A 12,001-nucleotide genomic window follows, 5' to 3' on the forward strand; every position below is an offset into this window, starting at 1 on the left:
CTCATTCTTTCCACTCAGAGGATGGGTTTGGAGTACAGACTCAGGAGTGGGGGAGGGGGGTTGGAATATGCTGACAGAGGCTTATGTGTGTGGTGGGGAGAGAGAACAGGGAGAGAAGGAAACACACACATACAGGCCAACATGGAAGTCAGAGGACGGGGCGGGAGGGAGAGGGAGAATTAATAAAGAGTGGGGAGATCTAAAGAGGAAAAAACAGAGAAAGAAAGGAAAGGGTAGAGAGTTGAGGGCTGTATAAAGAGGTAGGAAAGGAGATGGGGATAGGATTGGCTTACAGAGTTGAGCAAGGTTACCGAGGAAGGACAGGAGAAACCTTAGCACCAACAGCAGTAGTTTTCCACTGCAGTCTGGAGCAGTATAGTGTAGAGCCAGGAACAGGAAGTGGGATGGTCACATGATCACCAGGTCATTACGCTGGATCTAATCCTTCTCCTTGGAAGGTGCCACGTCTGGCCCCACAGGATCCCATTGACTTTCTGTCGTTGCAACACAACTCCCTTCAATGTTTCCTCTGGGTTTCTTCCCTCTCTCTTTCCTCTTTCCTAAAAATAGCCACATATTGTTTCACTCAAAATGTAGGTCTGCCTTATGAACCCTTTTCATTCAACTTCTGTTGTGTCATGTTTGAATACAAATGTCCCTGTGTGAATGCGTTTGCTTAAAATGCACATTTGTCTGTGTGTGTGTGTGTGTGTGTGTGTGTGTGTGTGTGTGTGTGTTTGCGTGTGTGTGTGTGTGTGTGTGTGTGTGTGTGTGTGTGTGTGTCTACAATTGAAGTGTGCATTTATGTGTGCATTTCCATGCGTGAGTTTCTGTGCTTGCATATGGTCGCATGTGTATGTCTACGTGTGTGTCTATGTACTAGTCTATGGGTGCATGTGCAAACATAAAGATATAATCTCTATGCATCTGCTTGTATTTGCTTGATTTCCGAACGACAAAGCTGTGGCGTTGTTTTCTAATTCTGCCTGTTTGCACCTGTGTACTCAAACATGCATGCCTCTACCTGAACTCAAAAGGCAATGCATCAACACTGCACACGCTGCCCAAAAACGGGAGTTTTGAAGCCCAGCATTTTAATTCATGAAAAGGAAATGATATGCAAACACTGAATATCGTGCTGTCTTCTTGATAAGTTTAAATAGCACTGAAGTTGACCTTGAATCCTTGAAGTTGTACTTATTTGATCGATTCATTATTGTGGCAAAGCCTCCATTGAGAGTAAGACTAAGAGGGAGTAACAGAGAGAGAGAGACAGACAGACAGACAGATAGACAAAGAGAGCGACAAAGAGAGCGAGAGAGAGAGAACCAGACAGAGAGTCAGAGCGGGAGAGAGAGAGGGTGAAGGTCTTTCTTAATCCATGTCACTCACTCTGAGGACTTTAGCGTGTCTCTCTCTCAGGACTCAGGGGAAGAGCCGTGGAGGGGGGGAAACGGCCAGGAGAGAGGGCATTATGAGTTGGCCAAGGTCGCCTGTTGATGTGTGCCTTCTTATTGCTTGAGGTGTGCTTTGCCGGTCTTCCAATCTGTTTTCACACGCAAAACACAACTTGAAGAGATTACAGGGACGCACCTGGCCCACATCCCCCATGACGTCACCTTTTCTCTGTTCATTACTCAAGACTCTTAAGACATACACATGTGTGTGTGTTTCTTTGTGTTTGTAATTGCATTGATGTTCCTCCAAACACACGCACACTGATAAACACACACACACACACACACACACACACACACGCACGCACACACAAATAAAAAAACAAACACACACACACACACAGACAGTGTACACAACACACAGGGACTCACATGTAAGCAGACAGTAGAGAAGGCAGGTAGGCTGCAAGCCAGGAAGAGGCATGGACACATGTGGAATACCATGAAATTATCTCTAGACGAAATGGTATGAGGGAAGACCTCTGCAGCCAATTACTGCGGGTCATAAAGTGCATAACCCCCCCCCAAACACACACACACACACACACACACACACACACACACACACACACACACACACACACATACATACACACACACACACAAACACTAATACAGATGCTGTATTGTTTAAGTAAATCAATTCTAGTGCGTCCTTTTTTCTGCATACACATCCAGATGGATGCACAGAAGCACACGCACGCACTCACGCGCAAACAAATAAACGCACACACATGCATGGCTTGTAGATAACCAAATCAATATGCTCCCTCTGAATGGTATGTGTCTTCTCTGTAAGCTAAGTGCTGCATCTGCTATTCTGCCGTCTTTTATAGCCTCCTCTACACAGCGGCTCCACGCAGACAAGAAAGGCTTTTTTTTGGCCGGTGCAGGGCAGTCGCTTTTAATAGCTTGAATCTTTTCTACGCTATTGATTTTGAAGATACCATTTTAGCCTATCAGCAAGTGAGTTGCACACCGGTCATAAATCAGCGCTGCATATCAACAAGTCTCTGGGTTTAAAGAAATAATGCTGAAATGCTACAGGTGTGCATGGAGCAGGAAGAAAGACAGATAGATAGAGCACGCTTTAATTAGTCCATGTCTGGGACACTTTAGGCTAATCGGCTATGCCGTTGGGTTAAACGAAGCACACCCGGACTTTGCGACGGGTTGGGGTGCGTACTCTTCTAACAGCCAATGGGAGCCGGCCTAATGAGAGCTTGGGCTCATTTGCATTCGGCGTCGCATACCAGCCCCATGGAGGGCTCACTGCTAGGCTGGTTACCTCTTCTGCTTTACAGAATATCCCGTACATATACTTAACGCCAACCCCCCTGTCCGTCCATTTTAAACCAACCCACCTCGCACCATAAACCAGCTCATGAATATGCATATGTTCCTAACTTGTGAGGTTTATCACCTCGTTATAAAATAAAACTTAGACTTCGGGGGGGCTGTCAGGTAGAAGATGGGAAAACAAGCCCTGTTGGGAGTTATTTTTGGCGAGGGAAAATTATTCTTTCGTCCCCGGCGGTCTGGTTTAGAAAACCTTTAGATGTTAAGTTTATCTAAGATGTCAGACTTAATAATGCCGGGCCCCCCTTAGCCCCGGACTCGCACTCCGCTCCATATTTATGTCCTCATCAGAATGTATCAGGCCTGTGTCACGCCTGGATGATCTGCGTTGAGGAGTTGATATAATGGTCGGAACGCCCCCACCCCAACACCTTTCATGCCCCCATCCTTCCCGCTCACATCTCCCATCAGCTGGGGCTGAATTACGACAGCCAGCGATGTTCTTTCCTTTTGCTGGGCTAGTACACACTCACACACACACACGTGCACATACGCGCAAACACACCCACACACAGACACACACACACACATATGCGCGCATACAGACAAAATAATAATCTAAATATCACCCACACACACACACACACATGAGCGAACACCGAGCATGCGTCTACACACACACACACACACACATAAACACATACAATCGCACCAACACTACACACATTCCCATCATGCACACACATCACAATCATAAACTTAGCTACAGTCTGCCTCTCTCTCAGTCTATCATATGCATCAGTGCCCTTCATAATTACTTTAGACATGCTAGACCTCACTGCAGCCTGAGGCCCAGCCCCGGCAGCCATGAAGTATGAGAGGAGCACGGGGGATGATTTCACATTTTACCTCGCAGCCTTACAGACAAATAGGCTTTTCAATGCAGAAGAAATTACTCTTCTTCCCATAAGTATGTGCGTGTGTGTGTGTGTGTGTGTGTGTGTGTGTGTGTGTGTGTGTGTGTGTGTGTGTGTGTGTGTGTGTGTGCGTGTGTGGGTGTGGGTGTGGGTGTGCGCGTGTGCAGGTGTTTGCCGGCTCGTGCTGTTGACATACATGATCTGAATTCCCCATCTTTAATTAATAAGCTACTCTTCACTTTTATCATAGCCATGCATCCGCCCAGCCATATCCGTCTTTATTAAGAGCCCGATTTAAACACTGGTTATTTGTGACACCATTGTCACCACAATCATCTCTCTCTCTCTCTCTCTCTCTCTCTCTCTTCTGATTATTAAGGATCTCTTGGGGCTCCCGGTGTTAACCTTTACCACCCGTGTTGAAGACGGCTGCTCGATATCACACCACCAAAATCAATAAGAACGAGAGGGAGAAAAACATAAACAATAAGACACAGATAGAGTTGGCAGCTGAGGGGAGAGAGAGAGAGAGAGAGAGAGAGAGAGAGAGAGAGAGAGAGAGAGAGAGAGAGAGAGAGAGAGAGATACAGAAAGAACGAGCAAGACACAGAGAGAGAGATACAGAGATACAGAGAGAGTGAGACAGGAGAAACAAGTCGGATGGGGAAAGAAGGCGGGAGCGAGAGAGAGGTAGAGGGAGCGAGGTGTTACACATCATACCCTAAGCTCCATCGATCATCTCCACCGGCAGAGAGCAGTGGCATTGATCACAGCTTTAAGTAGCTGCCCTCGCTGCACGCTCCGCACCGGTGGTCGCTATACCTCAGACGCAGGCCTTCAAACCCAGCCTAATGTGGCTGGGGTACTACTTATCAAGCCTCTGGGTCGTACCTGCACAGGTGCATCTCATCAGCTAACGACGCTTCTCCACTCAGCTCCGCCCACTGACAGAAACTGGGAAAAAAAGAGTATAAATTAACAGATGTGTCCATATTTTTGCTCGCACCACATGATAGATGGAATAACCGTGGCGGCCTCATATATACGTGAACATTATGTGTTTGTACAAATGCATGCTTAGCGCTTTTGTGGATGGCGGGGGGGGGGGGGGGCGGGGGGGGGGGGGGCGGTGGTAATGCACTTGGGGCTGTGTTGGGCTTTTCTCCTTTCATGATCGCAGCGTGAATCCCAATCAATGTGCGCAGGCAGGAAACCAGCCAAGATATCAATGAGAAGAAAGAAAGAAAAAAAAAAACGAATGATATCCTTGACAAGGCAAAACTTAAAAGCGGCAACAAAAGAGGGGGCAGGGGAGAGTCAGAGAGAGGGAGAGACCGAGAGAGAGAGCGAGAGATAAATGAAGACCAGGCCTTTCAAAAGATGACAGTGTGGAGGTTCTCACTAGCCGGAGGAGATAATTATGCATGACACAGCTGAACAGTCTGTTCTGCTTGCTACATTTTATTAAAGAGAGTATAGGGACATACGCCTTCATTCATTATCCATTGATTCAATGGATATTTTACAGTTAGAAAAATATATATTATAAAAAGAGCAGTGAATCAGAGTGATTGGACAATCTCTGGAGCCAGTCATTCCTGACAAGACTGTGAGTCTCTGTAATTGCCTTCACTTATAGAACAAATTAGTGAAGGAAAGTCTGAAAAGTGATGACCCTCGATGTCTGAAAAGGAACAGCTGCTGGCTTATTTTGGTATCTCATTGGCCCATGAGATATGCATTGTCTTTACTTCAATTCGGAAGGTTTCTGTCTTTCTTTCTGTTTCTCGACAGTTCGCCCAGACAGTTGGAAGCAGGCCAGTCGCATTCAGGTGCCAGAGATATAACAAATGGACTTGAGATTCATTTTACAGGCTTATATGGGATCCGGTGACAGGTCCAATGCCGTATCATTTGAAAGCAACCAATTTTACCTGATATGAAGATGTAATGCACGATCTCTGGAGGTAATGTATAGTTCTGGGTTATTTTGAGAAAAAAAAGAAAGGTTCTCAAATCAAATTCAAATCCTACTTTATGGAATTAGACACATTAAAAATGAGCTAGATTTGGGAACAAATCCTATCAAACAATATAACAGGTCTGTCTTCTTAGAGTCCCAAGTATAGGTCATACACCACAGCAAGTATAGGTCATACACTACAATACCTTATTCACAATCTAGAAACATGCAAAGTAATGTTTGCTAACACACATGACAGTATGAATGTATGTATGCATTGGTGCAATATAGACCCAAAAACAGGTAGCTTTTGGTAAGGATTCTTGGAGTTGAAAAAAATTCCACAAAAATAATTCAAGGAATAGTGTGATCGAGAAGATCACCTTCATGAAATTACAGTCATCAAAGTCCAACACACTTACGGTGAGGCGACACCATTTGATCTTACCCTCAACACTCGAAAAGAGATCAAACAGTCGCATATGAGAGAAAACGTCTTAGACATAAAAGCAGGAAGGAAGCAGATGAGTACAAGGCAGCAATTCAGATCGCCATTCTCTCTCTCTTTCTTCCTCTCTCTCTCTCTCTGCGTCACTCTCTCTCTCCCTCTCCCTCTCTCTCACTCTCTCTCTCTCTCCCCCCCTTTCTACAACACACTCACGCAGCAGGGTACCTTGCGAACAGAATCCATTTCCTACTACAGGACGAAGTTTTCCATGGATAAAAGAAACAACACATAGCCATGTGCTAAATGTTCAATTTATTTTCTTGGAAGAACAAAAGACACAAAAACAGTAATCATTCTTTCCCTCTGTCTAATTCATTCCTTTTTCCATTTGTGTATCAAGAAAACACTCACAGACTCCCTCTTCTACGGGAATGTTGTATTGCTTTGCAAATTGCAAACACATCACACACACACGCACACACACACACACACACACACACACACACACACACACACACACACACACACACACACACACACACACACACACACACACACACACACACACACACACACACACACACACACACACACACACACACACACACACACACACACACACACACGATGCATGTCCATGCCGCACCTGTGTCACAGCTGGTGATTCTGCTGGCCAACCTGATCCACCACTAACAGTTTGGTTTTTACACACCAACCAATACGCCTCCCAGTTATTCCCAGTGACCTCAAATTCAGTAGACTCCAACCAGTTGTCTGAGAACATTTCCCCATGACAAGTCTTAGTTTATAACTTGTAGAACCTCTGCGTTACATTGTCAAACTGACAGCAGTCAGTCCATGGGTTGGACAAGTGTTTGACATTTTCACATGATGTCAAATTGAGCAGGATTCTAGAGCTGCGTTCAAGGCAACTCCAACGAATAAGACGTTTTAATACTTTAATGGCCTTGTTTTTACGATTTTTACTTTTAAGATCACTTACAGAAGAACATGGATAAAAACGTTTCTAGTACTTTGTTCTATTAGTATGGCTTTATTAGCATGGTAATAGAAGAAATAGTTACAGCTAAATGGTGTTTCATGCACTGCTGGCTGTGTGGTTTGCTGAGCAATAAAACTCAACTAGAGGGCGACATGAAAAAGTGATTAAGTTCTGTAATATGCGTGTTTGTGCGTCTGTGCAGATAACAACTTTATTCGTCCCTGAGGGTAAATTAAGGATTAAAGCTGCTCATAATAATGATAATAATAATAATAATAATAATAACAATAATAATAATAATAATAATAATAATAATAATAATAATAATAATAATAATAATAATAATAATAATAATGATAATAATAATTTAAAAAACCTAACTGACACTAGAATACAAATGATCATCTAAAATGTTCATACATAATTTAGGGAAAGAAAGTTACCTAGCTGAGCTAGGTAAAAAAAACCACAGGCCTAGCAAATACATCCTACAGAAACGATGTACACACGCACACACACACTTGCATTCGCACAAACACACACAGAGATTCTCTACAGCCCCCTCTGACGGGTAGTGTGTGGGGAGCAGCTGCCTAGGCGCACGTCTCGGTCTTGCCAGGATGAATTAGAGAGAGTGCAGCCCTGCCTCCTCTAAATGTTTCATGATGTTTACCAGGCTGTTTGTACCCAGAGAGGGAGATCAAGGGCAGACCCACTCCCTCCGGCATCCGCCCTGGAGTATGGGGGAACTCTGGGGTGGGTAGGGGTGGATTGGTGGGGGGTGAGAAGGGCGGGTCGGGTGTTGTCAAAGGGTGAAGCAGGCGGATGGATGCAAAGCAGCGTTCTTGGTCGCTGGCATTTCCATCTATCCAACACACAGATAGACTCACTCCTTGCATCATGAACTAGCTACTTAACGTTGCTAGCGTTGTTGAAAAAATAACCGTCTTCCACTTGTTACACAATGAATTGAACTTGAAATGAAGGAAGAATTAAATGGCACTGACCCGCCGAATAATTAAACCGCACGAAACATTTGGAAGCAGCCAAACTAGCCTCTTTAAAATGGTCAAGAGAGGATGGATGGTAGAAATAGCCACACACACACACACACGCACACGCACACGCACACGCACACGCACACTCACACTCACACACACACACACACACACACACACACACACACACACACACACACACACACACACACACACACAATGCCCCAGACCATCGACCTATCCCCACCTGGGTGTAATAGAGGACACGCCCCCCCCCCCCCCCCCCCGCTGAGCTGTGAGACTCTCTGTATTGCTCTCTCGCCGCCCGGGTCACAGCTCGGATCAACTCCGCTGTGGCGGGTAATGGAGCGCCTGGGACACCAGGGACCCCCGGACTTGGCCGCTAAACTGGAGGCGAACCAAGAAAAAAAAACTTCCATTTGCATTCTATCTACAGCCCGGCCACACCACTCTCACACTCACCCCTTCTCATACTGCCGTCATCTCTACCCCACTTTCAGCGTTAACCTTTTGTCACAAAGCCACGAAATCTGCACTCCCCCCCCCCCCCCCCCCCATCCTCTGCCGCTGGTGGGTCATTACCCCCCGCCTCTCACTCGGTAAGACGGCGTTTGAGATGATAATTGACATTCTCAGACAAGATCAGTGCTGACCTGAAAGAAGACAGTGCCCCCCCCCTCCCCCACACACACTGGCTGTTCGCCTGTTCCCTTTGTAATTACACCCCGGGAGCCTGGCATTTATTGAATTCATATCAAATACAATTTGAGCAAAAAGAGCTGGTCAGCAGGCTAACTTACAACCCCCCCCCACCACCACCACCACCACCACAACGCTCATTTTGAAGGCAATTTCTGGTAATTCACTTACAAATTCTCTCATATCTGCTCTGCTCTCCGTATCCTTGTTGTTAACAGCCAGATCTCTCTCTTCTCCCTCTCTTTATTCCCTCTTCCTTATACTTTGACACGTCTGAAATATTCGTTTGCCACTGGCTGCCTCTTCTCCTGTTATCTTCCCTTCCCCTCGTCTCTTGATCTATTTCCTCTCCCTGTCTCTGTCAAGTGCTCTTGAGTTTTATGTTGCCTTGTGTGGTTTTAAAGGATTTATTGTTCTCAGAGTGTAATTATTCCCTGTATTCTATGATAGGTTGATTGTTATGTCCATTGTCTGAAGTAAACTTTTAAGGCTTTGTTGTCCTTACTTCACCTCATCTCCAACCACTTGTGATTCATCTCAAGCACACCATATCTGCAATGCTCGAGCCTGCCTCCGGTCTTAACACACAAGATCCAAAGGCCTCTTCAACTGTGTATCTATTCCTTCACCGTTATCAGAAAATGATGCTATACAAAGCAGAGGTCGTTTTATTTTTGGAAGGTTACGGTTACATGAAATCTCCACCTTTTCCTCCGATAAAATGCGGCAATTGAGTTGAAGTCCTTCTCTAATGATCCGTTTGTGGCCACTTGGGGGCGACATAACCATAGTAACTTTTCTATGCTATTGATCTGTACAGCGCAACCATTTTCTCTCCGTGTTGCAGCGTCCCCTGACTTTCCTCTTCACTGACGCTAGCATGACGCGCGCAAACACGCACCCCCCCCCCCCCCCCCCCCCCCCACACACACACACACACACACACACACACACACACACACACGGACACACACACATTGTTTAGTGGAGCTGTCCCGGGGGGCAACACCTCACCAGCCCCACCGCCATTCCATCCCTCTCCATTCCTCCCTCTATTCCCCCTCCCCCTCCCCCCATTCTTCTTCCTCCTTAAATCAGCCGCGATAAAAAACAAGTGCCAGATTGAAATGTCACGAGCGTATCTCAAACTGCCAGAACATTAACCTGCTAACCCCAGGTGCCTTGCGTTCCCCACGGGGCAGTAAAATGCACAGGGAAAGGATCAGGGGTTTCGGGGGAGGGTGTTGAGTGAAATGGTAAGAACATGGCGGCCGGCAGGGAGGGTGTGTGTGAGTGTGTGTGTGTGTGTGTGTGTGTGCGTGTGTGTGTGTGTGTGTGTGTGTGTGCGCTTATGTGTGTGTGTGTGTGTGTGTGTGTGTGTGTGTGTGTGTGTGTGTGTGTGTGCACTGTTGATTAAGAGCTTTCACCCAACTAACAGGAAGGAGATACACCACAGCAGAGCATGCTGTAGAGTGCACTGCAGGGAGAGAGAGAGAGAGAGAGAGAGTGAGAGAGAGAGAGAGAGAGAGAGAGAGAGAGAGAGAGAGAGAGAGAGTTGGGTCCAGTGGTATGTTTTAAAGCAGGCCATGGTTGCCACTGGGAGATAGAGACCGAAGAGAGAGAAACCGAGAGCGTGAGACAGAGAGAGAGGGGGAGTACTCTTGTCAAAAATACTTTAATCACCTTTATTTATGTTTGCTCCGGCATTATAAGATGACTTGCTCTTTCATAGCAATAAAGCTCAGTTGAATTGAATTAAGAGAATGAGAGAGAGATTGAGAGAAGGTGAGAGGTGAATGGGTGCTAATGACCAAGGGAAGGAAAGTGAGGCACAAATGGTGGATGAGGAAAATAAAAAAAAAGATCTTATCCTTGGACATAAAGTGAGCCAGAGAGAGAGAGAGAGAGAGAGAGAGAGAGAGAGAGAGAGAGAGAGAGAGAGAGAGAGATAGTGGTAGGGGATGGAGGCTGGAGTGGGGGAAGATTCCAGAAGTGTCAGAGCAGAGAGCATTACTGATAAGCTCCCATATACAGGCTCTTGATGGCGGTGATTTGCTTGATAATAGACTGGTACGACGAGGTGGAAAAAGAAAAGCCAGCGTCTGCTCCCAACGTCCGTCATAAATCTTTCATTGTTATGCTCCATTCATCCACTCCACCCCCTTCCCCCCCTCCCTTTCCATCCTTCTCTTCGTTTCATCCCCCCCCCCCCCCCCCCCCAATGCTCCCCACCCCTCTCTCCATCTCCTCACTCGTCTCGTCGGGTCTGTTGCCGACAAAATGCGAGCCTCCAGGGTAGAGGGTTGGATTGAGAGACATCTGGATGCAGCGAGAGAGGGAGAGAGAAAGAGAGAGAAAGCCACATAGAGATAGAGAGAGAGAGAGTCAGAGAGCCGGAGAGAGTCAGAGAGAGAGTCAGAGAGAGAGAGAGAGAGAGAGAGAGAGAGAGTCTGAGAGAGAGAGAGAGAGTCAGAGAGCCGGAGAGAGAGAGTCAGAGAGAGAGAGAGTCAGAGAGAGAGAGAGAGAGAGAGAGAGAGTCAGAGAGAGATAGAGTCAGAGAGAGAGTCGGAGAGAGAGAGAGAGTCAGAGAGAGATAGAGTCAGAGAGAGAGTCGGAGAGAGAGAGAGAGAGTCAGAGAGAGATAGAGTCAGAGAGAGAGTCGGAGAGGGAGAGAGAGAGTCAGAGAGAGATAGAGTCAGAGAGAGAGTCGGAGAGAGAGAGAGAGAGTCAGAGAGAGAGAGAGTCAGAGAGAGAGTCGGAGAGGGAGAGAGAGAGTCAGAGAGAGAGAGAGAGACGGGGCCAATGGTGCGTTTTAAAGCAGGCCGACGTTGCCACTTGGGAGCTTCAGAAATGGCGAAATCTGCAAAGACAGGCTGTGTCTAGACAGGGAGCAACAGAGATACACATCCTTAAGTCTCCTCAAGTCGACTCAGGGAATCTAGAGAAGCGATACGCAACACTTACACATAGCTGTATAATACAGTGAGGAGGGTTCAAGCTGTGAAAACGATTATGGGATGTTCTACAAACCGTGTGTGGGGGAGTGTGGGTTGTTTCCAATGCCATTGAATTTCTTTGAGTTTTTCTTGTTGCATGAATTATTACCTATCCATCCAGAGATCTTCTCTTTTTCTGACCCAACTTTTCCATCTGTTCACTGATGGAGAAGAGACCGGCTTCCCGTGGGTGTTAGACA

This window comes from Pollachius pollachius (assembly GCF_949987615.1).
Source record: "Pollachius pollachius genome assembly, chromosome: 13".
NCBI lineage: Eukaryota > Metazoa > Chordata > Actinopteri > Gadiformes > Gadidae > Pollachius > Pollachius pollachius.